We start from the raw sequence: 6,955 nt of genomic DNA, 5'->3' as shown, positions 1-6,955 counted from the left end.
AATTTAGACGTACGTAAGGCGGATTCAAGGTACCTAACCACACTGCCAGACGAAATACCGGGGAAAACCGCAGACGCGATTCCAGAAAACCGCTGAATACACGTACATTCGTGGCTTGTCGTCCGGTGGTGCGGGGGTGGATCAAAATATTCGTGAATCTAGCTAACGGAGCCGGTGTCCGGGTGTTAAGTGTTAACAATGCCGGGTCGGGATCGTCGAGTTTTGTTGCCCTCGGATATTCACTCGACTGGCCGCGTCGTGCGGAAATAACGTCGACGGTTCCCCAGCACCGCGATGTTCCCGTTGATACCTAAGCTTCTTTTTATTCCCTAAGTTAACGATCTATAATAACGCCGTTGTTTCGACGGTTTACGACATGCGGTTGCGGGTACCATTCGGATACAGAGACAGTTTCACGCTAATCGTCATCATAACTGCAATGCGGATACGGATATGTATACCTATGAGCTCGATGAATTTGGGCTCGGCTCGCCGGTATCTAGGCACTCGCTGTAGTGTGCCATTTTCATCATTGCCCTAAGTTTACGGGCTCTCGTTTATCGTTGGAGAGACGCGTGCACCCCACCTGCGGCTCTTGTGTTCGCACAAAAATTTCTTGCTGCGGTAGAATTGTTTTAAAGAGTTCGGGTGCGTTGACGCAATATTTATTAAAGAAATTCATTGGTTAACTTTGGTATTTTCTATTAGTAAGCGTGTTACGAGTTAAAACTTTAATCGTAACAAGTCAAGCGGATTCGAATTAAGGGAACGTCTTAATGAAACTATAAAATTTTTCTACGGACATAAAGTTTTAACTATAGTAACAAGTATATCTGTAAAGTTTAGTTATTGTATTTAACAGGTTTATAGATATTGATTCGTATCAGGTCAAATATCGACGCTCTTCGGAATGCTCCTTGCGTTGTAATGGGTACACTTTTTTTTCGTAGAAATTCAAATAATTTCACAATTTTCCTGTTAACGTAGAGAACAAAATTTAACATTCAATTTTCACATCTAATGATTAATTATCCAATAGTGCAACTTATTTGTAATTGACAAGATAATCTTGAATTCAAATTTTAACATGTTTGCTATTTTTTTTTTCGCCCATAAATGGCACAAGTCTGATATTCGATCATCGTATTGCAAATTAGGTGCCAATTTTTGTTCTCTTATAAGCTTCGCTGAAAGATGTGGAATTATAAAATTTTTATGAAAAGAGGCGTGAGGCAAGAAGCTTCTTGAAAATCGTCAATTTTTTTAAACGATTTGAATCATACCCATCTCGAAACTAATTGGTTGCAATAATCTGCAAAATACTTGTTTTATGAAACTTTAGTGATAATCAACGCTCCGATTCCTCACAAAAAGTTTGAAATTTCACTGGTTTCACCCAGGACGAGTTATCGACAATTAATCATGGATTTTGCCCTGGAGTTAATCGTGCGAGTTTGATGTACCCTGAGGAATTTTTACAGCCTTCACAACGAGAGCTCCGAACAGTTACGGTCAGCACGAACACGTCCAGTATAGATATAAGGTGTAATGGGTTTTATCCGTAGCGTATATGCGTATAGCTGATAGATATACCAAAAGCCCGGAATCCGTTTGTTAACTGCGGAGCGTTGGTTCGGCCGGTTATGAAACGGGCGTCATGTAATTTGATTGGGATTTGCTTATCGTTAGCGCGGGCAATGCTCTCTGCTCGTTTAAATGGGACCTGAATAAACTCGGAACGGAATATATACATATATATATATATATATGTACCTATACCACAATATCTACTTTACGGGATTCGGCCAATTTGTGTTTATTATTTACACGCATCTCGTACGTGCGTATAATAATATTCGACATCGTTATTGACGTTTTTTTCTCTACATTTCTCACCACAGCAGCGATCTGTCGATAGTAATTGGATTGATTGAAACAACTAATTACGCTCTCCATCACGCTTTGCCGATTAATATGGTTAGAGATTCTTTATTTATTTTTTTTAAACTCACCAGATGTACGTCCAATTGCAGACGATAATTGGGTTTGTATAATTAATAACTTATTGCAAACAAATCCGAACATCAAGGAATAATAAAACCTACGCGTTTTTTTTTTTTTTTCTTTCTTTCTTTAATTTCCTCACAACTTTTTATATGATTCGTACAGGATTAGTATTATAAATTCTGAGCCCGGAATGAAGAAATTAAAAATCACAAGCATTATAGATTCTGTGAATTATATTACAGGTACACACTGAGACCCGATTAACGGGGCACGATATCTAACGGTGCTCTACAAAAAAGGTACAATGTCGGTCCTGCAAGATGGCCCAATTGTTTAAATTTGAAAAGTGGTGACAGAAAATTTCATCGACTAAGGTTAAGAAATACTTTTTTATTATTATATTCCTGTTACGCAATTAAGTTCGTATAAAATAGTATTGTACATTTTGTATTACGATATTGAGTAATTATATATGATATTTTTTTTCGCGCCTGCGCGTTAACGATGGCAATATCGTCCTTTACGTTTTCAAAATCTAAATCACGAGCGATTTCACTCTCTATGCTCAACAGAGACGAATCATTTAGATTTTCCTGCGATACCGGGGAAAAAATTAGCAGTTTACGATATTTTTTACACGTGTGTACAAAGTTCTCGAAAACATTTATGCAGGTAATTCTTCGGAATTGGATTGCAATGCGACGTCGATATTCGAGCGATCCTTTAACGGTAAAGATTAGGAGTTCAAATACCCGAATTTTCAAAAATCTAGGTAATATTTTGAAAAATTTGATTTTGAAAATTTCGAGGGCCTAAGGCTATAGCCTTTTTAGTCTTTTTATCCTCACGATTATTCCGGGACTGTGCACATTTTTCCACGTGCCAGTTTTCATTATTTCATTGCGATTGTTAGCTTACACTTCTTCGGCACCTGTCAATCTCTCCAATTTCATTGCTCGCTATTCGAGCAATCGAGCGATTCTGAAAAACGGAACATTGTGTAGAAAGACTGGAGCGATGCCGGGGAGCGGTGAATATTTCACAACAGGCAAACGCGGGGGTTGTGGAGGCGGGGGTGGGGGTGGGGGGTGTGCGTCGCCCGAGGGTTTTAAATAAATTAAAGGAGCCCACCGTTCAATCGTAAATACCTACCCTTTGGCAATTTTCTATTGCTTGGTTTCCGAACACGACACTAGCATATATATATATATATATATATATATACGCACGCAAAACCTCATGCGGACTGATTGTTGTTCGTTATTTATCGACCGCCGTGCTGGTGCAGGAAAGCCATACTTCACAGGAATAAGGCTGAATCCGACGGGTCTGTCGGAGCTAATTTGAATCGAACGTTTCGATTACCTTTCGACAAAGTCCTCGAGAAAATTTCTTTCCCTCCGTATCGGAGTTTGCAAATCCTCCATTCCTGCCTTCTTGTAAGTATTAATAAACATAAAACATCGGCAAATGTGTGTAGGAAAAATTTATCAACGATGACAATGACGAATACCCTAGTGAAGAAAACAGCATTTGGCGCGGTTCCGGCGATTCCAACCCGCTTAGGGACGAGAGAAAGAGTCGATTCCGCCAATTCGAATCCCCCAAGTTCCGCGCCCCTTGGACAATTTGTGGAGCGAGCATTGGCCGTCCCTTATTTCTCGATCCGGGCTTTTCGAGGTAGAGTCACGCGTCCCTAAGCCAGCAATTTAGCGACGGATCCACCCTCACTCTGCAGTTGCACCACGGCGCAATACCAAACTCAGGAGGAAAGTTTCGACGGTGTGCGGTGCAATGCAGCCGGCAAACGGGATACCTACACATCTTTTAATTAGTTCCTCGCTCTGGAAAGACCGCATCCGGGATCCATGAGGGTTTTCCTTTGCGGATGAGGGTGTGTGTGTAAGACGTGAAAGCAGGCAGTCAGGTTACCTCTATCCTACGTGATCTCGGGACGTTTATTGCTTTCAAACTCTTGCAACATTTTTCACTCGAAAGAGTCCTCCCCCGGGATTCCTGGATGTCCGTCCCCGCATCGTGCCTTCTCTCTCTCTCTCTCTCTCTGTCACGCTTTTGTTTTGATAGCCTTGATCCCCGGCGGTCTAATTATTTTGAAGATAAAGGACCCGTGACTAAATTTTATTTCAACACGCCTGCGTTGTGCGACAATTCGACGCGCTCAACGCCGAAAGCCGAATACAGTCAACTTAAACGACGTTTTCGGTTGCTACCACGTTAAAAGTGGCGTTCAGCGGCGAGTTTTACCAAAACTCCTGTTGCACGTATCTATCTGTATTAAGGTGTTTCAGAAAAAAATAACGTGCGATTTTCCAAACTGCCAATGCAATATGTTAAATTAGGTTGAACGGAAGATTCTGGGAAAGATGATCGTTCTAAGCTACGTGGAAGATCGTCCTCATTCTATTTTTCACTTTATTTATACATTTTACACAAGTTACGAAGAAACGTGTCGTAGCATTTCGATTTTTATTTCTTTCCCGACATCTATACTCTACCCAAATATCACGACCCGTAATATAACTATATATTCCGCTCAGATCTTATTTTCCTAAATTAAAAGTTCGTATTAAATTACAACCACTTTACGATATTGAACTAATAATGACAAAGTCGTCGGACACATTTCTCAAACATCGACTGGAGACTTGATAAAAGTGGTGGTCTTTCTTACAACGTAAATTGATATTTTGATTGATATAAAGATGAAAAATAATTTTTTCGTTCACTGTTCCTAAGAAGCTGTGAAATAAAAAATGACAAAACGCGAAAAATCAAACGAGCATGATCTTTCATTTAATGTAGAATGCTCACCTTTTCCCAGAACCTATCTTTGGACCCTGACAAACGTTTTAGAGCATGCCACGTTTGAGAATTGTTTAACACATATCCTATTTTTTTCTCTTTTCGAATGTGTTTCAATTTTCAATTTTTATGTTTACCCCGTTGCGAGCTGCAGCAAGTGTTTGGGATAACAGAGATTATATGTGAAAACTTCGGCTTATCGGATAGTAGAGTAGTCGGATGCATATTACCATATCGCGTTATATTTTCGTGTAAGAGGTAGTTCTTATCAGGGGGATTATTCGCCAGTATTTTTCTCCGCCTGCAGCAACATCGGCGACGCGCAGGGAGTATTGGTATATAAATTGCCGTTATGAAAAATTGAATTGGCTCTTGAAAATGCTGAAGCACGTAACGTGGAGGATATGATATCCAGCAGCGCGATATTGAAAAAATATAATAGGTATGCTCGTACCATCCCTGAGATGTAACAAAGGCCGAACCTCGACTGAACTCAATTTTTATACAATAATAATAACAACAACAATAAAAACAATAATAATGATAATGATAGTAAAACGAACGATGTTATTTTCAATGTCTCCAAGGAACGTATCACTTAATTTTAGGTGTACGCAAATCTTCGGGTGTAAAAGTGATAAGGATAATGAGAGAAGAATCGAAAGTAAAATAAAATTATTCATTCGAGACCTTCCTTGCGGTATTATTTATCATAGAGTAAATTCAAAATTTATCATCAGGTACTGAAACTCGGTGCAGGTTATGTATACACAGAGATTATTTATTGCGTAATTTCTTGTTTTTGCTATAAAACAGCTCTTACGTCATAAATTGATATAATAATTATGACAATAAACAACGCAAATTGCAATCAAGTATTCACATTTGCATTCAACATCTCTTTCATTTCTGTAAGTACGGCTCTCAGGTTGTGATCACCGTGATGAATTCAGCAAGATGTGCAATATATAATTGATTATTGTTTATATAATGCGCTCTCTGATCGTGTGTACACATAATTATGGGGCATTCCATGTCAAATCGACCTGGGTCTTACCCTTGACCTCTCCGATCTGGCTCCCGATTTTTTGATATGATTGTTTTGACTCTCCAAGGCACTCGTCTTTTTCAAAACGTTCGGTATCGATTTGAATTAGCTACGACTTTTGAAAACGACCGTATTGATCAGAACAATTTAACAATTTGAATGAATTCTGAAAAACCATGTGTCAGGTATGAAAATATTTGAGCCACCGCCAATAGTAGATTCGCTATTCCTTCTAATTTTTTAAAATGCTTTCTTTCGAAAAAAGCTCGAAAAAGTATGAAGGGAACGCCGGCCCTATACGGCTCTGCGTTCAAAGAATTCGTTATCGTACAAAAAATCGCCAACCCAATCGGAGAGGTCAGGACCAAGTCGATTTGACGTGGAATGCCATCTATATAAATGAACTGATAGCAACGCGGTAGACGCAGGAACAGCGGCAAAGAAAGCTCATTCATATTCAGTTGTATTTAACCTTATAACCTCGCCCAACACGTGACGCGATAAAATTTATTCAAAACTTAGCGACAGTGTTACTGAAAGATGCGTGTACGAGTATTGATAGGCGAAAAGAGTACTTTCAGACTCATTTTGCCGATTGTGAATATGTGTGACGATTCGTTTAATCAAATTGTTTTTTTTTCACGGTTCATTATCTTGTGCGCGTCGTTCCGTCTTGGTGGGAATATCGCTCAAGCTGCTTGATCGTATTATTCGGGTGTTATCGAATACCGCTGTATTTTCAAAAATTGAAATAATCGCATATTCAATTTCAAGTCCTTGTTCGTCCTATTTTTTACTTACAGCTACGACTCGACACTACGAGCCAACAGAATAAAAGCCCGACAACATATCCTGTTCGAACCATCTCGCGTTGCAGCGAGCCCGCAAACTGCATAAAACGATCAGCTGTTCGTTGTTATCGCCGCCATATTGCTGACTCAGCAACGCCCTTTCGCATCATATGTTCACCGAAGAAATCGCCACAGCTGGAATTGCCAAGTCAGGCCTTCCGTCAGTTAATCGTTAGGACTTTGACGTTGGTTCGACGATAAACCGATGCTTCCGTCCAACTGATCG

This window comes from Neodiprion lecontei, chromosome 2 (assembly GCF_021901455.1).
Source record: "Neodiprion lecontei isolate iyNeoLeco1 chromosome 2, iyNeoLeco1.1, whole genome shotgun sequence".
Taxonomy (NCBI): Eukaryota; Metazoa; Arthropoda; class Insecta; order Hymenoptera; family Diprionidae; genus Neodiprion; species Neodiprion lecontei.
This window is presented reverse-complemented; position numbering follows the sequence as displayed.